Raw genomic sequence first — 24,736 nt, 5'->3', positions numbered from 1 at the left:
ATACCTGATCGATCGATCTGACCCTCCAAGAACCAGGGAAGAAAATCTGATGGACAGAGAAAGGAAGGGCAGTCCCCAGGGTAAAAATTTCCCCCTAAGATTGGTTACCTTTTACTTTAAACCCCATTAAATGTGGAGTGCTACTCTTGGAATATTAGCCTTGTGAGGTATGTCAAGTTTCTGCTTTCTAGTAGAGTAGTCTATAGGTGTCAAGTTTCAATTTGCCCATTTGAAATATATCATCAGTGTGAGATCTGTGCCATGATCTTGACTAATTTCTCCCTTCCCATTGACCTATTCAGGAATGTCCAGAATAGATCAGACGGCAAAACTGTATGGTAATAGCACTGACAGAATATACCTACCACAGAGCCTTTGAGACATAGCCTTGTATGGTGCCTTCCCTTTGTCACTAAAATCATGATTTAGTTCTCTTTTTAATTTTTTTAATTTTAATTCTTGTTTTTTTATTTTTTGCTTTTTTGGATCACACCTGCGTGTGGCCCCCAAACAAAACAAAGCACCAAAGGAACCCCACCAAATAATAAAGAAATGTTCATTAAAGCCAGGGGTGTGTGATAGAGGAAAGTGTGATTGGGAGGGGCACATTTGGGGCCTCTGTGAATCTGTACTTCTTGTCAGGAATATGTCTTGGGGCCTTTGCTTTACTGTTCTTTCATGTTGGGGGGTGCACAGCCACTGGTTCTGGGCTCAAGGTTTACTCCTGGGGGATCATATGGGGTGCCGGGTCTGACCCAGTAAGCCATATGCAAGGCAAACGCCCTCCCCTCTGTACTATTGCTCTGGCCTCAATCGTTCTTGAGTATTTGTCATGTGCATTTTGTGCTCATTTTACTTCCCAGAACAAGAAAAAAAATTTAATGGTGTTCAGTTTCGAAGGGTTTCCTTTACAGGCTTAATTTTATTCTTTATGAGGTATCCAGAGTAATGTTTGGGAAGAGAGGAGGGAGTGGCAATCCTGTGGTCCTGGTGTCACTCAGAATTTGGATCTGACAGATTTTGTGACCTAGATAATATGCTTTATATAGGTTACTTGGTGAGAAGAGTCAATAGCTGTGTTGTGTGCATGATGGATATAAGTGTGGACAAAACAAAGAGTATAAATAGAGATCACTATCCCTAAGTTAAATAAGAATTGGGGTCTTTAGAAAGCACCATTATTATGTGTAAGAATTAGTCTTATGTAGTAAATAGTCATAGTTATTTTGCATTTTGGTCCAGAAATAATTTTTCCATTTCTCAGATTTCTCAGTGACAATTCTTTGACTGAATTACATAAGGATTCATTTGAAGGTCTGCTATCCCTCAAGTACTTGTAAGTTAATCATTTATTTATGAGTTTCTAGATCTGTTGCTTATAAAACAAAGGGTGTACAAGTTAATCTTTATCATTTCTTCCAGCAATACTATTCCATAGTTTTGTGATTATAGCATTAACAACCTCTCATGTCATTTCTGGCACTAAATTACATTTGCCTGTATATATATATACATGTACATATATAAAAAACCTCTAGGCTTACTCTTCAAGCCCATGTTCTCCCTGGATCATGTACTTTTCTTACTTGTCCCCATGACTCTTTGTTTGCTTTTTCTGCTCTGGAGAATTCTGGGTTATCTCGTGAACACATTCTTTCTCTTTCCCACCCTCCACATCTTTCTAAGAAAGTTTCTTTCAATATAAAAGTTCCTTTAATCCTGAATCCAATCCAACACATGGTCCTGTTTTACATAGCCCATTAAGTTAAGAATTGTTTTTGTCAGCTGGGGAGATTGCACAAATGGTGAGTGTGATGCTTAGCAACAGGAGGCCCAGGATGGACTCCCAGCAGGACATGGTTCTGGGCTCTCCATTCCCTGACCCCCCAGTAATGTCCCTGAAGTAGCCTCTGAGCACTACTAAATAAAAACAAAGATCTATGCAAATATGTTCATGTTTTTATTTTTAATTTTTACTTATTTATTTATTTATTGCTTTTTGGATCACACTCAGTGATGCTCAGGGGTTCCTGCTGGCTCTGCACTCAGGAAACTCAGTAATTACTCCTGGCAGTGCTGGGGGGACCATATGAGATGCCCGGGATCAAACCCGGGTCAGCAGCGTGCAAGGCAAACGCCCCACCCGCTGTACTATCCCTCCGGCCCCATGTTTTTATTTATTTTTTTTTAATTTTGTCTCTGAAGCAAGATAGATTTTATTAAAACTTATTTAGAAAGATGTGAGGGAGAGAAATTAAGAAGTATGTGTTCAAGAGAGAACACAGGCTCTCCAGAGTGCAAATAATCCAGCAAAGAAACAGAGAAAGAAGCAAGTGAGATATTCAGGGCGTGAAGAGCAAGCCCTGAGAACTTTCAGGAGGTGCTTTTATTCAATCCTTCCAAAAGGTTGTTCTCTCTCCTTTGGGTGTTGTGGTTTGCGATAGGGGTATTGAGTGGCCATCTTGTTCTTTCCTGGAGTTGTGCATACTAAAACTTAGTCTGGGTGTTGAACAGGAATGTCTTGCACTGTTGATGTTCTCTTTATAATCTCATGGATTCTTGTGTAACTTCTCCTTTTCTGAGGGGACCAGCCTTTTCTGGGTGGGGCCTTGGATTTTTGCATCCTGGTGGTACCTCAGTTTCTCTTCCAAGAGCTCAGGATTTGTATTTCAAATGATGTGATCATCAAGCCTTGAGCTACTTTGGGGCTAGGGAATGTCTTCTTTAGTATTATTATTCCCCCAAAGTACATCTGCCAGCCTGCACCAGCAGGAAAGGGAAGGCAGTCCCAACCTCATCACAGGCATCATGGGTCCACTGCCTGTCCCTTGCAGGAAAGAACTTAAAGAGGTGCAACAGTGAAGCAGGTTAGTTTTTATTGAATGAAACGTGCCTTGGAAGATGTGGGAGGAGAGAAAAGAGGGCGATGTTGGAGAGAGAGCACCGGCTTTTCCAGAGTGCAAGTGAATAAGCCAAGGAACATAGTTGCTAGCAAGCGAGACACACGGGAGAGCACAGCTTGAAGAGGAAGCTCAAACTATGTTTGTGTATATAAAGTCGATGTTTGTGTTTTTCTGTAAAAGAAAAAAATCATAAAAATATGCTCTCCAAAACCTAGAATATTATTATTTTTAAATTTCTGGCCTTTATTGAAAACTTTTTAAAGCCGGTTTAATAAAAAAATTATTTTAAAAATGAAAATAAACCTGAATTATCGAAAAAAAATAAAGAACTTAACTTGAATCCCATTAGCCCAGAATTTTAAAACATATGTGTAGTTTCATCATTGTGATTTACAATACATTCTTAAACCCTATGTCAACATATTTCTGAATTATCTATAACTTAAATGAACATTTAAATATGAAATACTTGGGTTAAACAGAGTGATTCTATAGCAGTAGTATTAAGAACATGTGAGATTATCACGAGGAGAGTTCTGGTGTAGGAATAGTTGGGCTATTGTCAGACAGACATCTTGGACAGAATCTTGTAAAAAGAGAGTGGGAGAAAGGTAGAACACAGGAAAAACACCACAATGCTCTCAGAATACCAAAAAAAGGGTAGACACCTAGACCCAGGAGTTGTAAGCCAGGGCTAGCATGCAGAGCTCCCTCGTGCCCACCTGCGCTGGGTCACTCAGGCCTGCAGTAGATCACTTGGAGGGCCTGTTAACCCCCCACCACAGTTCCCGCTTCAGCTGATTTGGAGTAGGTTGATTAGAGAACAGGCATCTTCAATCAGCTCCCAAGTGAGACTGGTGTTTGAGAACTATTTGGAAAGTTAATACATGACGGTGTGCATTGTGGGTCAGAAAAGGAAAGCCTGGGACTGGAGTGATAGGACAGGGGTAAGGAGCTTGCTTCTGCACATGGGTGACCCAGATTTGATTCCCAGCACCATGCAGGGTCCCCTGAGCCCCCCAGAGTGATGTGTGTGCAGTCAGGAGTGAGCCCTCAGCACTGCTAAGGAAGGGAAGAAAGGCAAGAAGGGAGGCAAGAGGAAGAAGAGGAATGAGTTTGAAGATAGTTATACCCATCTTAGTCATATGTGAAAGAACTTAAGTAGAATTCATAGATATAAAACAGTCAACTGTAATCAAATAAAAATTGAGCACTCTGCTTTTGTTTGTTCCACCACTGTATAAAGAAAGCAGTGAAATTCATGAAATATTCAGAAAATAAAAATTTAGAAAATAAAATAATAATTTTCTTTTATTTTATATAAATGATATAATTTTGTTTTATATTTTAATTTTAATATATTATATATCTACTTATATATTTTATTTATTATCTTTTATCTATTGTTTATTATAAATTTTAATATATTTTATTTAATTCAAGATATTCAGAAAATATTCAAAACTAAAAATTCAGAAAGCAAAATAAAATTTGAATTTCTATTATGATAGAAAAGTTTATTTCTAAATTAGTTCAAAATTCTGTCTGAAAGAGTAACTTCATCTCATATTATCTGAAAATGGGTCAACTTTTTAGCCTAGAAAACAGTTAAATAGTAAGGTATATAAACATGAGATTGTTTATATGAATTTTTGAAATAATTATATTAAATTTAGTAATTTTACATGAAGATAAAAAAATTGAACTCCATCTATCATTGAGAACATAAAAATCACCGAATCAATTCTCTGCTCTGAGAAAAGTTTAAGTCCAATATTAGAACCAAGTAGTCATATACTTTATTAATGAAGATTTGTGGTTGAGAGAAATGAAAGCAAGGTTAGGAGTTCTGGAACATTCAAATCTACTCATTCAATACTATTTTGGCTTTACTGGTTATTCCTAAAATTTGATATTTGGTAGTTAATTCGAGCAATATTTTCCTTTTCCTTTTTCTAGAGATTTATCCTGCAATAAAATACAGTTTATTAAAGGCATATATTTGAAGCACTACTATATCTGCAGTATGTGTAAGTTAAAAATATGCTTCATTATTTTTGGAATTTTTAGAACACTTCAATGTCAGCTTCTGTTATTTATTTAATATTATTAGAACATTATAAATAGCTACGAAAACTGTACAGCAAATCCATTTTGCCTGTAAGTAAGGATTACTATGAGAATTACTAGTCAGAGCAATGTGAACAACAGAACCGTGGCCCTCAACCAGGATGATTTTGTACCCACATGACCCTTGATAGTGCCTTGAGGGTTTTTTTATTGTTTTAATGGTCAGATCTATAATGATACTGTTGGTACCTAGTGAGCAGAGGCCTCCAGATACACTGCTGAATAGCTACAATGCAATGGACAGCCCCCCCATAACTAGCCAGCCCCCATGTGGCAGTAGTGCTGAAGTCATGAATCCCTGTTTTAGAGAAATTAAGTATTTGTTAAGCATTTGCTATTTTGTGTCTAATGCTCCCACAGCATCATAAACATCAAATAATAAACCTTAAGCTTAGGTCTTCCACAGTGATGTTTAGTGCATGAAATGCTGTGTTTATGTGAATTGAAAGTAACGCCTGGTGTGACCCCAAAAGAAAAAATATTTCTTCTTTTTCTTCTTTCTCTTCTTCCTCTTCAACTGCTTCTTCCTCCTCTTCCTCTTCCTCCTCTTTCTTTTCCTCTTCTTTCTCCTCTTCCTGCTCTTCCTCTTCTTCCTCCTCTTCCTCTTCCTCCTCTTCCTCCTTTTCCTCTTCCTTTTCCTCTTCTTTCTCCTCTTTCTCCTCTTCCTCTTCTTCTTCCTCTTCCTCTTCTTCCTCTTCCTCTTCTTCCTCCTCTTCCTCTTCCTCCTCTTCCTCTTCCTCCTCTTCATCTTCTTCCTCTTCCTCTTCTTCCTCCTCTTCCTATTCCTCTTCTACCTCTTCCTCCTCTGCCTCTTCCTCTTCCTCATCTCCATCCTCTTCCTCTTCCTCGTCTCCTTACTCTTCCTCGTCTCCTTCCTCCTTTTCCTCTTCTTCCTCTTCTTCGTCTTCTTCCTCCTCTTCTTCCTCCTCTTCCTCTTCCTCTTCTTCCTGCTTCCTCTTCCTTTTTTCCCTTACTCCTCCTCCTCCTCCTCCTTCTTTATCTTCTTCTTCTTCTTCCTCCTCCTCTCTTTCTTCTTCCTCTTCCTTCTTCCTTTTCCTTCTTCCTCTTCTTTTTTGTTTTTGTCTTCATCTTCTTCCTCCCCCTCCTCCTCTCTTTCTTCTTCCTTTTTCCTTCTTCCTACTTCCTCTTCCTTCTTCTTATTCCTCCTTTTTCTTCTTCCTTCTTCTGTCTTCTTTCTTCCTTCTTCATTCTTCTTCTTTCTTCTTTTTCTCCTTCCTTTTTCTTCTTTCTTCTTTTTTCTACTGCTGCTGCTTTTATTTTTTCTTTTTTTCTTTGATAGGAATCTTGGTTGCGAGTTAATCACCGAACTGAGCTTTGGAACGTTTCAGTCCTGGCATGGAATGACTTTTTACAAAAGATGAAAGTGAAAAAAGCAGATAAATATATATTGAAACTGTGCATAAAAACATCACACAGTTATTATTAACTCACTGGTATAAGGCCAGTGTGAACTCTTAACAAGTATGTCCTGAGATCCAATCCCTTTTTTTCAAATGAGGAAACTAAGGAGGCCAGGAGATCTGCATGGGGCGTGGCAGGCTTTGCTTTCACTATTATTGATTATTGGCGCGAGCACTAACAGAAAGGCACCTGTTAGCATTGTCACTGGTATGCGCTGAATTGTGAATGAGGTTTTAAATTCCCAATTTAGTCCCAACTTTGGTTCCTGTTCATGTGCAAAGTTCCAAACCACTTAAACGTATGCAACAAAGATAGGTCATTTTATTACCTATCTGACAAATGACTGGGTTGATTAGAGGCTGGGTTGATCATAATTTACTCCCTGCATTAAATATAGCTGAGGAAAGGTCAAGGTGAGAGCCAGACAGAGAGCTCAGTGGGCTGAGGCTTGCCAGGTGTAATCCAAACCTAAGCACAAACAAAACAAAAAGGTCCAGCTGAGGTGAATTGATAAGGAATTAAAGGAAGCTGAACTCCAAACCTTACTTGCAAGATCTCGGGAAGATCCCAGCAATTTTTATATTCATAATTTTGCATTTCATTAATTTGTTTAACAGGATTTTAATAAACTAGATGAATTTCAGGGCCCACAAAACCTTAATTCTTCCTGGGTTCCGGGTAATTATCTCTCAGTCAGTTTCTTGAATGAAGCATCTATAATATTAATAGACATTGAGTGGTGAACATATCAGTTAAATAAAAATCAGGTCACCTACAATATGCCATAATAATTTGCAACTGTAAATTAATAAATTTTCCATACATTGTCAAAATATTAATAAGATGCCACTGTTTTTGAAAGGGTGATAATCACATCTCTTACAGATGAAATCAGGAATGAAGTATGTTATGGAAATCCAACAGTGTTTGCTAATCCTAAATGTTCAGTATCTCTTTTTGTTCTTTTGTTTTTGTTTTGGGGCCACACCGCCATGCTCAGGCAGGGGTTGTTCCTGGCTCTCTTCTCAGGAATTACTCCTGGCGGTGTCTGGGGAACCATATGTGATGCCAGGAATTAAACCCAGGTCAGCTGTGTGCAAGGCAAATGCCCTACCTGCTGTTCCTGCTGTACGATTGCTCCAGCCCCAAGAATTATTTTTTTCCTTCTGACTTTCCAGTGTTTCTTCATCTACACAGGTCTAGAGTGATGACTTGTTTAAAAAATTCTTTTAGTCATTTCATCGGTACAAGTTCCATGATTGTAGCAACTGCAGACTTGACAAAGTAGAAAGGCGATGCCTTACTCAGACAGAGCAGTGGACACTCTGGCTTGTTTGTGGAACATCAGTATTTTGCCAAGACATAAGTACTAAGAGAGAACAAAGGAAACCCAAACCTTGTTCCTACTGACCGCTTGACCCCACTGTGGAGATTGTCAGTGAGGTGGGGAGCTGCACTGTGAAGGCAGACGGAGCTGGGGTCACCTCGAGGCCCTCACGCTCTCCCAGCCACATAGCATAATGGCCTGTCTTTAGATGAGTGTCCACACGAGAGCTTACTCTAAGGCATTGTTATCACTTTGGGGTATGTACTGAAATCCTGGCAGCAGCTTCTCATCGTTCAAAAGCTTCTACCTTAAAGATGAAGACCACTCGGGACCTTGGAATGGTTTAGGGGTGACTGGATTCTTTGTTATAGTTGGAAAGTTGAGGAGTTGATCACATTCAGCAACTGAAAGCGTCTGTTCTCCCAAGTGCGTCTTTTAGTTCCCATCTTCATAAGGAGATATCTTCTGTTTCAACTTACAGTGCTGCTGGAGCACTGTAGGGGTCACATCTGAGCACCACCCAGATGTGGTCCAGCTGCTCCCTTTAGGCTCCCTGCTGCCCCCACGCCCCCAAACAGGTTCTACCTTCACTCCTCATCTTTATTGTTGAGAGATGTCTGAGGGTCATACACACCCCTGGCTGTGATGCTCAAATTCAGTTGCGGTGCTCACTGGAAATCCTACATCAGGGCCAGGCACTTGCCCCCTGGGCTGATGTTTGCTAAAGGCCTCCATGCTTTGGGGTGGGGGGGGAGGGCGGGAGGCTCACACACACACACGACCAACAGGTGTCGCTCTTCTAATCCTCGTGTATTAGAGCACCTTCTATGAGCCATGCTCACACCTGTGCTTGTCAGAGGCACCACTTCTCGGCATGGTTCTTGCGCACCCTTTCTCTTTTATATCAAAGATCAGCAAAGACCTTTGTTGCCTGAATTTTGAGGTGGATTTATATGCTTCTTGGGGTCTTGCTTTTCCTGAGACTGAACTCCACCCATGCCCACTGGCAGAGAGCCATCTGCTCAGCCACAGTGACCTAGGCAGGAAGCCACGACAGGGTCTGTGGTTTCTAGCAACAGAGGGCAGTGTCCCCAGATAAGATCTATTTTAAAAAGTCATTTAAAGTAATATTGGCTGGAGCCGGAGAGATGGAACAGTTGGGAGAGCACTTGCCTTGCATGTCACTGACCCATGTGTAATCCCCAAAACTGAATGTGCTCCCCAGAGCACCACCGGGGTTGATCCTTTAGTGCACGGCCAGGAGTCAGCCCTGAGCACAGCTGGGTGTGGCCCAGTAACCAAAAGAAAGGTTTTTGGTTACTGAAAGAGATCAGTCTTTTTTTACTGTTTTTGGACTATACCCTGCAGTGCTCATGGGGTGCTCGTCCCTGAGGGGGTGCTTGAAGGGGGCCAGGTAGTGCCAGGAACCTGCCCACCCCACCCCCTTGGGCAAGGCATTTACCCCAGCCCTTTTTGGTTTGTTTGTTTGAACCCTCTTTTTGTTGATTTTTAAATAGGATTCTCCAATAATGTCCAAAGGACCTAGGAACCAATTATGGTGGTGCTCACGGATCTGATTATACCAGGAGTCAAACTCAACCCCTCGCAAATGCCAGGCATCTGCTCTGCCACTTTGAGCGAACTCCCCAACTCAGTCATGCTCTCTGAGATTGATAAAAACTGTTGCTCCTTTATTTGCCGGGCTGGGGATAGAACCTCAGATTTTATTCCTGCAAGACAAGTGTTTTACCTCTGAGCCATACTTCTTAGTCCTTTTGCCACAGTTTACTCCATAAAGCATAAAGATAAGGTCATGAATATAAAAGAGGCAATGAATGAGCTAGGCGTGCGCATACATTTTGAAATGCAGAAGTCAGCCAGAGAAAGTACTGATATGCAAAGCATGTGCTCAGGTGCCCCTTCCATTTTTCGACTATGAATACTCATTTTTGTATAGACACATTTCCATTTTTCTTGGGCACATATCCAGGTATTACATTGCTGAGTCTTTGGTAACTATGGCTAACTTTTTTTAGGGAGCATCAAGCTTTTCTGCAGTGCCTCTTTTTATATTTTCACCAGCAGTGCATAAGGATTTCAATTTCTCCATCACCCTGGTTGCACTTTTGTCTGCTTTTAGCCATCTTACTGAGTATGAAGTAGTATCTGATGTGACTTGGATTTGTGTTCTGCTAATGGGAAGACATTAACTATCTTCTCAGGCTTATTATAATCATTTTAAAATCCACTTTGGGAGCTGAGCGATAGTACAGCGGGTAGGGCACTTGCCTTGCTGTGGACAATCTGTTTTTATCCCCGGTACCACAGATGGTCCTTTAGCACCTCCAGAAGAGACCCTTGAACACAGAGCCTGGAATAAGCCCGGAATCCTGCTAGATGTATCCCTGACCTCCATAAATAAATAAATAAATAAAGCTGGGATTTGTACAAAGATGATACTAAAAGCATAGCTCAGTTTGATGAATACTATCACCAATAGGGTTCTGGCCAGGACGTGTCTTTCTGTTTATTTCCATCTTTAATGTCTCCCAGGTATTTTTAAATTTATGTTTGGTTTTTGGGTTTTGTTCACTTGGGGACCACACCCAGCAACATGCTTTGAGGCCCCGGGATATCTTTGGCCTACTTCTCCCTCTGGGAGAAACTGGCAATGCTCTGAGAGTTTCCTGCCCACATGGGACAGCCTTGCAAGCTTCCCATGGTGTATTCATATGCAATTCATATGCAAAATCCAGTAACAAGCTGGATCTCATTCCCCTGACCCTGAAGAGCCCCCAGAGCAACAACTTTAGGAGGGCCGAGTCCAGATGGATTTCTAAGATCTCAGGGAAAGGTCAAAATGAGATGTTACTGAGCCCGCTTGAGAAATCGGTGATTAATGGGATATCATGATCGTAATCGTGAATGTCTCCCAGGTATTTTTAAATTTACGGGTGGTTTTTGGGTTTTGTTCGTTTGGGGACCACACCCAGCAGCTCCCAGGGCCATTCCTGGCTCTCTGTACTCAGGAATGACTATTGGTGGTAACCATCTGGGTGTGGGGGATTCAACCCTGGGTCAGTGGATGCAAGACAAGCACCTTAACCCATGTATGCTCTCTCCAGTCTCTTTATCCTTTAAAAAATTTTGTTTTGAATCCCTGTGAATTACAAAGTTACAAAGATATTTATGATTGAGATGCAGGCATACATTGTTCTAACACCAATCTCTTCACTAGTGTCCACTACTCTCCACCCGTCTCCCCTGCTCCCCCTTACCCCCTCTGCCCCTGTAGCAGGCACTTTATCCAGCCATCTCATTGTCCTACTGTTCCCCTCACAAACTTTTCTCCCACCTCTGCCCCAGTGGCAAGTTCCTACTGAAGACCAGTTCAGCTCATTGTTTCCATTGCCATTGGACATTTGAGGTTCCCCTACAAAGTTTGAGATAGATGGTTCTGAGTCCTTTCCTCTCCCTCTGACTCATTTCACTCAACACGATGCTCTTCGGATCCATCCACATTGCAGCAAATTGCATGACTGTATCTCCTATATGGCTGGGCAATATTCTATTGTGAATCTATACCATAGCTTCTTTATCCAGTCATCTATTCGTGGGTATTTGGACTGTTGTCATATTTTGGCGGTTGTATATAGTGCTGCAATGAACCTAGGAGTGCAGACGTCTTTTAGGCATTGTGCTTTTGGGCCCTTAGGATATATTCACAAGAGTGGAATTTCTGGGTCATCACTGTATCACTGTCATCCCGTTGTTCGTCGATTTAGTCGAGCGGGCACCAGTAACGTCTCTATTTCTCTCAGCCCTGAGATTTTAGCAGTCTCTTCTTACTCGTCTTTCCCAATGAATGGAGGCTCTTTCAGGGTCAGGGGAATGAGACCTAGCTTTACTGTTTTTGGCATATTGAATACGCCACGTGTAGCTTACGAGGTTCTGCCCGAATGGGCGGGATACTCTCAGTAGCTTGCTGGGCTTTCTGCAAGTATGTATTACTGTCATCCCGCTGATCAACGATTGCTTGAGCGGGCCCAGTAATGGCTCCTTCATCCTAGTCCTGAGATTTTAGCAGCCTCTCTTTACTTGTCCTTCCCAACGGTGCCTCATTAGAGGCTAGTCAGGGTCAGGAGAATGAGACCCATCATTCTTATTCTATTTGGCATGTGAATACATCATGGGGAGCTTGCCAAGCTTTCCCGTGTGGGCAGTAAACTCTCGGTAACTTGCCAGGTTTTCCAAGAGGGATAACTAGGGTATCAGATGTTGTGTGATTGCATCCGCACGCTTCTGGGAGCTTGGTTTTATATTCTCTGGATGTTGGCTGTTGAAGGGATTACATGGTATGTGTGTGTGTGTGGGAGCTGGGGTGGGAGGTTTCTGGGTGTGACTGCCTAGCTATGGGAAAATGGAGAATCTGGGTAGAAGAGGCCCAGTCCCAATCTGAGCAGCCTTGGAGATCTAGGCCCCAGGTCCCACACACCTGGGTTCCTTTGCCAGTCATATGGAAGTTTAATTCTTAGTGTTTTGAGGAATGTCCATATTGTCTTCCCAGAAAGGCTGGGTCAGTTAGCATTCTCACAGCAGTGAATGAGGAGCCCTGTTCCCCCAAATCCTCGTAAACACTAGTTATTGTTGTTCTCTTTGATGAGTACCAGTCTCTGTGGCATGAGATGATCTCCAACTGTTGCTCTGATCTTCATTTCTCTGATGATTAGTGATATAGAACATTTTTTCCATATGCATTTTGGTCATTTGTATTTATTTTGGGCTGGGAGTTGGGCCATATTTGGCGATATTCAGGGCTTACTCCCAGCTCTGCACTTAGTTATCACTCTTGATGCTGCTTGGGGAACCATATGGGATGCTGGGGATTGAACCCAGGTTTGCTGCATCCAAGCAAACACCTTACCCACTATGCTATCTCTCGGACCCTGACCATTTGTATTCTTTTTCGAGGAAGTTCCTGTTCATCTCTTCTCCTGTTTATCATTTTTTATGACATTATATATGAAACCTTTAAAATTTATTTTTTTAAATTATTTTTCTTTTTGAGCCACATTGGGTGACAAATTGAGTGACACATTGGGTGACTTCCTCCTGGCTCTGCACTCAAGGATATCTGCTGAAGTGTTGTGGGGGACAATAGGATTTACCAGGGACCACACCCAGATCAGCTGCATGCAAAGCAAACGCTGTACCCGCTGTACTATAGCTCTGAGCCCTTTATGTGAAACTTGAAAAAATGTTCATCTTTAATTACTTCTAGCTAGTGTCTAGAAATATGACTAATTTTGGCATATTGCTCCTGTATCTTACAACCTCATGGAATTCATCTATTAATGATAGTAGTCTTTTTTGCTACAGTCACATAGACTTTGGGTCTCATGGTCTAGTTTCCCAGGAATTTGCCAGAGCATTTAAAAAATTTTTTTTTAATCTTTATTGGTGAATCACCGTGAGATACAGTTACAAACTTATGAACTTCCATGTTTGCATTTCATTTACATCCCTCTAAAATTTTTTATTAATGAATCACCATGAGGTACAGTTACAGACTTACAACTTTTCATGCTTATGTTTCAGTCACACAATGCTTGAGTACCCATCCTTCTACCAGTGCCCATTCTCCACCACCGATGATCCCAGTATCCCTCTCACCCCCTCCCCACCCTACCCCCCCTCACCCACCCAGCCTCTGTGGTAGGGCATTCCCTTTTGTTCTCTCTCTACTTTCAGGTGTTGTGGTTTGCAATAGAGGTATTGAGTAGCCATCGTGTTTGATCCATATTCCACTTTCAGCGCGTATCTCCCATCCGCAGTGGGTCCTTGGACCACCCTTTACCTGGTATTCCCTTCTCTATCTGAGCTGCCTTTTCTTCCAACTTGTTTGGCCAGCTTCCAAGCCGTGGGCAGACCTCCTGGTACTTACCGATACTACTCTTGGGTGCTAGTCTCCCATTCTCTTACTTTATACACCACAGGTGAGTGCGATCTTTCTATGTCTGTCTCTCTGTTTTTGACTCATTTCCCTTAGCATGATACTTTCCATGTTGATCCACTTATATGCAAGGGTCATGACTTCATTATTTTTCTAACAGCTGCATAGTTATCCATTGTGTAGATGTACCAAAGTATCTTTAACCAGTCATCTGTTCTCGGGAACTCGGGTATTTTCCAGATTCTGGCTATTGTGAGCAGTGCTGCAATGAACATTCGAGTGCAGATGTCATTTCGACAATACTTTTTTTTTTTTTTTTGCTTTTTGGGTCACACCCGGCGATGCACAGGGGGTACTCCTGGCTCATGCACTCAAAAATCACTCCTGGCGGTGCTCAGGGCACCATATGGGATGCTGGGAATTGAACCGAGGTTGATCACGTGCAAGGAAAACGCCCTACCCGCTGTGCTATCGCTCCAGCCCCACGACAACACTTTTTTGCCTCTCTGGGATATATTCTCAGGAGTGGTATTGCTGGGTCAAATAGGAGCTCAATGTCTAATTTTTTGAGAAGCATCCATACTGTTTTCCAAAAGGGCTGAACTAGTCAGCATTCCCACCAGCAGTGTAGGAGAGTCCCTTTCTCCCCACATCCACGCCAACAGCAGTTGCTTTTGTTCTTTTGGATGGGTGCCAGTCTCTGTGGTGAGAGGTGGTATCTCATAGCTGTTTTGATCTGCATCTCTCTGATGATTCATGATGAAGACCTTTTCTGTTTTTCCTTTTGCTCTTTGTGTCACACCCCGAAATGCACAGGGGTTACTCTTGGCTCTGCACTCAGGAATTACCCCTGGCGGTGCTCAGGAGGCCATATGGGATGCTGGGAATCGAAGTCAGGTTGGCCGCATGCAAGGCAAATGTCCTATCTGCTGTGTTATTGCTTCAGTTCCTTGGAACAAAATTTTTTTTTGTCAAAAATGAGCTGCTTCTGGGACTGGACTGAGAATATAGCAGGAAAAGAGTTTGCTTTGCAGGTGGCTGACCCAGGTTCATGCCTGGCATTCCCTATGTTCCCCTAAGCACCATCAGGAGTAATCACTGAGCATTCCTGGGTGTGGCCCACAAACCAAAGAAAGAGAGAAAGTAGTGAGGAACTGAGGGAGGGAGGGAGGGAAGGAACTGGTTCATTTGACCAATATATCCATAATGTTTTTTCTGAAGTATCTAGTAACTACCGGATATTGTCAGACCAGTGACAGTCAAGTGGCCCTGGCATTCAAGAAATTGAAAAATCAGGAGGCTGACAGGTGAGTCAGTGATCACATACAGTGTGATAAAGGTCAGGGCACAGAGATCTCTGTGGGAATGACTGGTGACATGACAGCTCCCACCAGCTCCTCTTAGAGTGACCCTGTCTTCTTTGTTCAAAACCAAGGATTGACCCTACTTTTATCTTTAGCTGTTTATGTTAAGCCATGAAATGGTTTGAATTTCTCAGGGTGTAAGAAACATTTTGAATTGTAGTGGCAGCCATTAGAAATATCTGTGGGGGTATGATGCCACCAGCAGATCAACCTGTACCTGGGGCAAGTGTATCAACAGCCTGATGGTGCCTTCAGATTTCCATTTACCCCAAAATTGCTGCAGAGCCTTTGGCCAGACCCCAACAACTTGGGGCCAAGTTTACCAAGAACTTAAATGGCCAAAAGTTAGGTATGTGGGAGTCACACCCACAGACCACATCCGGCTCAGCTTTATAAGCTCATTTATTGGCCTTATTTCAGATGCCCATAAATCTCAAAAGATATCAAAAGACACAGTTAGGGCCCATAGTGCAGAGGTAGGCAGGAACCCATGCCACGCTCAAGGCTGCTCCCCACACGCTCTGGCCGAGTTCACGCATGAGTGAAGTCCTATATGACCTAGGTAATGCAGAACTTTGTGACCTTGGACTCTAGATTCAATGGGACCAGGAGAGGAGATCTTCTGCTCACTTTCTCCAGTCTCCGGTGACCAGGGGTCATGCCATAAGCCACCTCCTGCTGGCGCCAGATAATCTCATCATCAGCCACTGTGCAGATGACATGGCTGCTTCTCCCGAAAGGGAGCATAACATGAGTTCCCCATAACCATGCCACTGGACTCCGCACCAGGCTGTTTCACACAGTGCACCCCAGAGGGGTGTGGGTGAGAGCCCTTCCCACCCCAAGGGACCCAGCTCTGGCAGCCAAAAACCTCCACAACCCAACAGCCGCCATACTCAAGGCCGTGCCCCGTGCACTCAGGCTGTGCCTCACCTATGAGCAAACATATTCCTGGATTGTGCAGTGGCAAAAGTGGCCTCGCAACACATCGTGCAACACTTCCTACCCATTCTCCATAATTACCACACCACATTTGATGGAGTTCAGATAGTAGACAATAAAAAATAGGGGGAAATGTATATATATATATATATATATGCATATATATACATATTTTCAGAGATGTACACCAAAGTTCATGCCACACAAACTTCAACAACATGTTAGTGATATCCTCCAGAAGGCCTTAATGGTTCCTGCCAAAATAGAACAATCTTCACGCTGTTTCCTATATGAATACTTTTTTGTAAGCATGGTCAGCAGTTCTTCATAACAACACAAAATATATTACTTCGGTTGTGTTTTGTGACAGGGCTTGGGGCTTGGGATGGAAACATCCGAAATTTGGTGGACAGAAGGTATAATGGTGGTGGGATTGGTGTTTGAATGTTGAGTGTAATCAAACATTGTGAACTAACTTATAAAATTAAAAATTTTTTAAACGTAATGTGGAGTTTATGCCCAATTTAATCAGCTTAACCAATGGCTGAATAAATAGCAGTGCTCCTATGTAGTGGGATTGCTTAGAGCACATAGACTAGAGACTAGAGACCAGCGTGGGACAATGAACTTTGTATGACCTGCACTGGGGGCTTGGGAGAGTCCTGTGCAGATGGCCTCTTGAAAGAGGGGCCTTGAAGGTAAAATCTACCAGCAAGATAAGCAGGACACATCCTGCACGTACATACTCCTCGTGCTCTAAGTAACCTTGGGAATAATCTGACTTGGTATTTTTTAATGAGAGCATCCTGAGACAAACACAAAATATGTCTGTTTGGTGTATAACTCATGAGAACATCTTTTGACTTGGCTACGTGCCTGGGCAAATGTATGTTAAGAATATAAAAACTGCTTGCTTGAGAAAAAACCTTGCCTTCAGCCTCGATAGCTGCTGGTCAATGCTTCATCTCTGAGTCGGTGGTCTTCATGCCGGAGCTGGACTCCGGCACTCCTACATTATAAAACTTTTTTAAAAAGAAAAAGAAATAATATTTGCTGCAGAGCAAGGACTTCCTGCAGACATCATCACTCCTCGGGTTTTCTTTCTTATTTGGTGATGGGGTGATGGGAAGACACAACCAGTGGTTCTCAGGGCTTGCTCCTGACTCTGTGCTCAGAGATCACTCCTAGGATGTTCTGGGGCCTATATAAGATTCCAGGAATGAAACATACAAGTCAACTGCATGCAAGGCAAGTGCCCCACTTGCTGTACTATGCTGTACTATTTGGCCCCTATCACAGAGTTTTCAACATGGAAAAATTTGTTAGCATATTTTTTTTGCTGTACATTTGTTTTGTTTCCCCCCTCCCGCCCACCCCCACCCCCACCCCCATTTGCCCTTCACTTTATCATCTTGAGACGTGGCTGTTTCCCAAAGGGAGAATGCTTAGTGCTGGAGAAATAGCACAGCAGGTAGGGTGGTTGCCTGGCATACAGCTGACCCGGATTCAATTCCCAGTACCCCATATGGTCCCCCAAGCACCACCAGGAGTAATTCCTGAGTGTATGAGCCAGAAGTAACCCCCTGTGGATCACTGGTGTGACCCAAAAACAAACCAAAAAAAAGGGGGAGAATGCTTTATGGATTCTAAGTGTGATTATAGATAATCACAGAAAATAAAGTTTTTCACCTTCAAGTTCCATGCCAGTAATATAAATATAAGCTTTAATGCTAGCTACTGATTATGCAGATAATTTTCATTTTATTGTACTTTTTTAGAATTCTCAGTCATAATCCTCGAACAACTATGGAAGATTCATATCTTTTTCAATTGCCAGCATTAAAATATCTGTAAGTATTGTAATAGTTTGTAGCTCATATGATTTTTGCTATAACTTGTGGTCTTTATTTTTCTCCATTTTTGTCAAAGATTAAGTGTCTTGCATTGAATTTAAAAGTTATCATTTGAATTTTAACACTGGATTGTTGAAATGAGATTTATTGTCAAAGGAAAAGATTAAAAAAGAATGTACACGGGTAACAGCCAACAGAGCAAAAGAGCAATGTTGAGTACATATAGATAAGAACATACAGATGCATGTAGAAGTATTATTTATTCCAGAAAGTAACAAGTAATAATGTAAACATTATTTTAAAAAAGAAAATAAAGAAAAGAGGACCGGATAGGTCAGTGGTTGGAACCCATGCACTGCGTGCTAGAGGCCTGGATTCAATCTCTGGCACCATATGTGTTCCCTGGAGTCCTACTCAGAGCAACCCACAAGTACAGCACCCAACATATCTCCCAAGTACTGCCAGATGTGGCCAAAATCCAAGGCCACCCCCAGCTCACATGAAAAAGAAACATTAAAAGAAGTAGATGCAATTTAGAATGAGAAGTCTAAATTGACAAGAGAAGGAAGGACAAGAGAAGGGAGGTAGGAAGGGAGGGAGGGAGCAAGGGAAGGAGGGAACAAGGGAAGGAAGGAAGGAAGGAAGGAAGGAAGGAAGGAAGGAAGGAAGGAAGGAAGGAAGGAAGGAAGGAAGGAAGGAAGGAAGGAAGGAAGGAAGGAAGGAAGGAAGGAAGGAAGGAAGGAAGGAAGGAAGGAAGGAAGGAAGGAAGGAAGGAAGGAAGGAAATTTATTTAGTCTACCAAATTGTAATTAATTTGGTGACAAAGAAATCTCTTATCAGTAAGAGCTCTCTGGAATTATGGTCTAGAGTAAACCATTGACCTGACTTTACAGCAAGGCCAGAATCAAAGTTATGCCTCTTTAATCTCATCTATGTAACTCTAGAGCTTCTGTATTTGGATTCACATCATGCTTGTGCTTTCTCCCTCAGAGACATGGGAGCAACACAAGTGTCACTTGGACCAGTCCAAAACATCCTCATGATGACTCTTAAATTGGAAAAACTGTAAGTTGATTTTTCTGACATTTATTTTCACTTCGTTTTTTAAGGCTTTTTATTTTTGTTTCTCTCGCTCTCTTTTTTAATGTAAGAGTACTGCTATTTATTCAGCCATTAAGCTAATACAACATGGCATGAACTCCACATTACTATTTTTTATTCAGAATGTTAATTTAATTTATTTTTTAATTTTTTTTGAATCACCGTGAAATACAGTCACAAAGCTTTCCTTGTTGAGTGTCAGTCATACAATGATAGGATACCCAACCCTCCACCAGTGCACATCTTCCACCACCAGTGTTCCCAGGATCCACCTTCTCATCCCACCAGACAATCTTCCCCATACTCTCTTTTGTAATGCTTGTTATAAATAGTATAAGATGTCATACGGCCACAAGAGCGGCTGTGTGCTCCTGGAATTCTAAAAGTTTAGACAATTAAGGTGTGGAGAAACCTCTGCAGAGAACTTCTCAGTTAAGAGATTATTTTGTGTGTCTCTGGATCGTGGCCCTTGTTTTCATCTTTTCCAGAGAAATAACTATTGGCATATGCCCTGCAGAGTATGCCCGCTTGGCCGTAGGGTGCCTCACGACCAGCCCTAATTGCAGCTTTTGATCTCTTTTGAGATTTATGGGTCTCTGAAATATGGCCAGTAAATGAGCTTGTATAACTGAGCAAGACGTGCTTTGTGGGTGTGGTTCCAACATACCAAACTTTTGGCTGTTTAGTTTCTTGGTAAACTTGCCCTAAGTTGTTGGAGTTCGGCCACAGGTACATCAGCAATTTCGGGTTATCAGGAAGCCAGAAGGCTCCATCTGGCTGCTGCTGCACTTGCCTCACAGGTATAGATTGACATTCTGGTGGCACCATACCCCTTCTTGTTTATTTTTCTTAAGCTATGTTTAATTGAGGTGTAATTTTATTTTTTAAAAATATATTTTTTTAAAAATTCTTTTATTGAATCACCATGTGGAAAGTTACAAAGCTTTCAGATATAAGTATCAGTTATCCAATGCTCAAACACCCATCCCTTCACCAGCGCACTAAAAAATATTTTTAAAATGAGATAGTCAAGAATCATTTTTGGTGTCTCATGGATGCTGCGATCAAACCCAGGTCGACCGTGTTCAAAGCAAATGCCAGACCTGCAATACTATAATATTACTCTAGTCCCTGTTTTTTCAAAGTCTGGAAAAGTGATTTCAGATTTCCCCAGGTGATAACTGGAATTTTTATCATTATGTGGGAGCTGGAGAGATAGAATAGTGATTACGTATTTGCCTTGCATGTGGCTAACCCTTGTTCAGTCTTTGGCACTGTCTGTAGTTCTCTGAGGCCTGCAAGGAATCGTTCTTGAGCCAAGAGCCGAGAGCAACCCCTGAGCACCACCAGATATGACTAAAGAACAAAACTCAATTTTCTGAGAGCTGAAGTGATAGTAGAGGAGTTCAGGTACAAGCTTTGCATGTACCACCTCCCAGTTGGGTTCCCACCACCACCGAGTTCGAGCAGCACCTCATTCCTGTTTCTCAGGAACATTTTGAATAGCTGCACAATGGCTTTGGCTGCCTCTTCTACCTATTTAAAGTAACCTCTTTACTCTGCACTTAATTCTCTGTGTTTCCATTCATAGGATATTACCTAGGCATCTCACCTGCTGCCTCTGCCAATTTAAGAATAAAATAGACTCTGTCTGCAAAGTAGTCAAACTACATTGTGAATGTACCAGCAGCACACACTGCGGTGAGTCTGAATTGCCTGCTGATAGCTTTTTAATTTATGTTTCATTTTAATTTTAATCACTGAGGGTCCATTTTAAACTGATTATGCAGTTGCATTATTTTTATTAGAGTTCAACTCCCTATATTTCTAAGAACTATTTCTCTTGGTAAAAGTCAGAATCTCAGTTACATCATTACCTTAGCAGTCTATTCATGACCTGAGACATCAGAGGAATGGAAGAAAAGGATGGAAGAAGGGAAGGGAGCTAACGATAATGGTCACAAATGAGGGCCACACTCTGGGCAAGGTACTGGTCCTCCAGATGAGAGCTCAGCCACAGAATGCAGATCTCAAGTTCCCTTTTCTTCATAGGACAGGTGTAGGTATTTTATTGCATGTGTTTTTGTAATTTTATAGGCAAGTACAAGTCATACTGTCTTATGAAAGTTTTGCTTAGAGCCTGAGAATTTCTGGTTTTCTAAGCAGAGGTTGCCACTCAATCCTTCTAATGATGGATGGGCTCGTGGATTCTTAGACCATCCTCACCTTTGGGCCTACTTTGAATTTTAACCCTTCCATCTACAAAGCACTCAGGTGCTCTTAAGTATCTTTCCACATAGTAAGTTTACTGACCTTAGCTTGATAACTTCCAAAATGTGCTTTTAGGGGCCCAGGAAAATAGATCAATAGGTTGTACCACATGCTTTTCATGTGGGAGGTGGGGATTCAACCCCCCACAAAACAGTTTCCCAAGCACTGCTGGGAGTATCCCTTGGGCACCGCTGAGTGTGGCACATTCACGAGTGCCCACGCACTCACGAGAGCACACACACACATACACACACACCCCACCCATAAAAGTGTTTTCACGCTGGAATATTATGAATCAGATTCGCTATCAGCAATTGGGCACATCAAATCACTTTGCTTCTTACACAAAGATAGTGTTATTTTCAAAATAAACTTTTCGCAATCTACCACTCTCTTCTCAGACTCTCTTCTGCATTCTGTGGCTGAGCTCTCCTCTGGAGGACCAGCACCTTGCCTAGAGTGTGGCCCTCATTTGTGACCATTATCGTTAGCTCCCTTCCCTACTTCCATCCCTTTCTTCCATTCCTCTGATGTCTCAGGTCATGCATAGACTGCTAAGGTAATGATGTAACTGAGATTCTGACTTTTACCAAGGGAAATAGTTCTTAGAAATATAGGGAGTTGAACTCTACCACTCTCTTCTCAGAGGTGGGCATGAGAATCATTTACGAATCACCTTTCATAAGATGAACATCAAGCCTGGGGATTTGTTGGGGGTGGCGGGGAGAAGAGGGAGAAGAGTCAGACTGGAGGTGCTGTAAGGACCATGGTGTCTCGGCACTTCAGCGGTGGTCCAGGTGAAGTTTACTTTGTGCATGGAAACCAATAGCATTGGTACTATTAAAACCATGTTACTCCAACTGCAATAATGTTTTAGAGAATAACTAAACCAAATAATAAAAATTCAGAATAAAATACTAATAACATTTTTTTAGGTGAGGAAAAGCAAAACTAAAAGTGTTAAATGTGCCTAATGCCTAGGTCTTGTGATCCCAGTCTTGGATTCTCTGCAAGTCCATGCTTCTTCCTCACTTCCCTTAACTCCCCCTCTAAACATCACTCCACCAAAAGCACTTTGAATTCTTCAGTAAAGGCTGGTTGGAGAGATAGTCTAGTAGCTATGACACTTGCCTTCCATACAGCAGACCTGGATTTGATCCCTAGCATTCCAGACGATCCTAATTACTAGCAGCAGTGATCCCTGAGCACAGAGAGAGAAGTAACCCCTGAACATTTCTGGATTTGGCCCCACTGTCCCCCCTAGAGAAACCCAACTGCACAATGTTATACTTGACCTTGAAGCAGTCAGAAACTTTCTATGGTTCCCTAAGTAGAGATGAAAATAGTAGGAAGTAGGTGAAGGCAAAATACACATCTAATCAGAGTTGTTTTCCCCCAATTTTGGGAGCTCAAATATTATTTCAGGAGCCAGAGAGATAGTACAGTGGGTAGGGGACTTGCCTTGCACACAGAAGACCTGGGTTCCATTGCCGGCATCCTATACAGTTTCCCAAGCACCACCAGAAGTGATTTCCTGAGCACGGAACCTGGAGTAACCCCTGAGCATTACCGAGTGTCGCCCCCAAACAAAACAAAACAAATCATTTTCTAGATTTTCTCAACATTGCACATTGACATATACTCTGGCAAATCCATTAACATATCCTTAGACATCTTCCCAGATTCAACAATATGAGACTAAGGCCTAGTAAGCAAAGGAATTAGTGGATAGTGGAGGAAGGGTGCATTCAGATAAGGACCTGATTTCTGGAGGAATTTCTTTGTTGGCTGTGATGGTAATAAGAATATTAGCACACGAAAGAGGTAAAGAGAAAGAGCCCTCTCTCCTCATGTGGGCAGGACAGGATAAAGGTATGGGAGTATAATAAGTCATAGTTGAGGGTCTAGAGAGATGGTATAATGGAGAAGGTGCTTGCATTTTTCTTTTTATGCTTTTTGGCGTCACACTTTGGCGATGCACATGGGTTACTCCTGGCTCTGGCTGTGTTCAGGGAACAATATGGGATGCTGGGAATCGAACCCGGATTGGCTACATGCAAGGCAAACAACCTATCTACTATGCTATTGCTCCAGCCCCAGGGTGCTTCCTTTCATGCAGTCAACCGAGTTTCATTCCCAGATTCCCATGTGGTCCCCCAGGTACCACCCAGAATAATTTCTGAGAGCAGCACTGTAGCACTGTAGTACTGTTGTCCGTTGTTCATCGATTTGCTCGAGCGGGCACCAGTAATGTCTCCATTGTGAGCCTTGTTGTTATTGTTTTAGGCATACCAAATAGCCACGGGGAGCTTGCCAGGCTCTGCCATGTGGGTGGGATACTTTGGTAGCTTGTCAGGCTCTCCGAGAGGAATGGAGGAATCGAACCCGGGTCAGCCAGGTGGAAGACAAATGCCCTACCTGCTGTTCTTATCGCTCCAGCCTGGTGGCCATAATTAGCAAAAAAAGATTTGTTGATTAGTTTTTAATTTGCTTTTGGGAGAAACACGCATTAATGCTCAGAGATTACTCCTGGCTCTGCACTCAGGAATTACTTCTGCTGGTGTTCAGGGAACATGTGGGATTCCAGGGATCAAATCTGGGTTGGACACATGCAAGGTGAATGCTCTACCTTCTGTACTCTCTCTCTAGCCCTGCATTTATCTACTTTCATAAGGTGGTTCTAGATTACTTAAAAAGTATGCTATCAACAATTATGCAAACAAGTATAAGTAATAGACACATGTAAAATTTAATTAAAGTAAAAATTTAGCCATTATAAAAATGTTTTCTCTTGGGCTGGAGATAGTAAAGTGGGTAAGGTGATTGCCTTGCATGTAACCAACCCGGATTCAATCCCCAGCATCTCAAATAGCCCCCCAAACACTATCATGAGTGATTTCTGAGTGCAAAACCAGAAGTAACCCCTAGGCATTGCTAGGTAGCCCCCCCAAAAAAAACCTCAATTATTTTTCAAGTGTAGTTTATATTTGGATGAATTCTGAGCACCAAGTATAAACTTTATCATGTATCTTTTTACCTATTTGATTAGTACACCTTGTTATGATCAAGAGCAGGATAGTTTTATTAAACTTTTGTTAGACATGTGATAATTGTGAGCCATAAGAAAACTAACTAAAAAATGATTATTTTTGTAGTCCATTAAACAATTCAAAGTTCTTGAGCTTAGCTACTCTAGCTCGGTGTTGAATTATCTAATAACTCCATTATTATATCTGTAAACTTTATTAAATGGTTTCTCTGATAAACCTGAAGAAGATCCAAATACGTGTGATTTGTTTGAAATACCAGGAACTAATCTCATTGCTCTTCCTGTGATACATTATATAAAGTTTTCAAATGTTAATAGTGATTGATGGTATTAATATTTCTTCAATTAGCTTATAAGTTATAAGATAGATTCTAACATGGACTTTAGGGTTAAATTGTGTTACTAAAAAAGTTAAAACTAT

The sequence above is a fragment of the Sorex araneus genome, chromosome 3 (genome assembly GCF_027595985.1).
Source record: "Sorex araneus isolate mSorAra2 chromosome 3, mSorAra2.pri, whole genome shotgun sequence".
Lineage (NCBI taxonomy): Eukaryota > Metazoa > Chordata > Mammalia > Eulipotyphla > Soricidae > Sorex > Sorex araneus.
Note: the sequence above shows the minus strand (reverse complement) of the source record.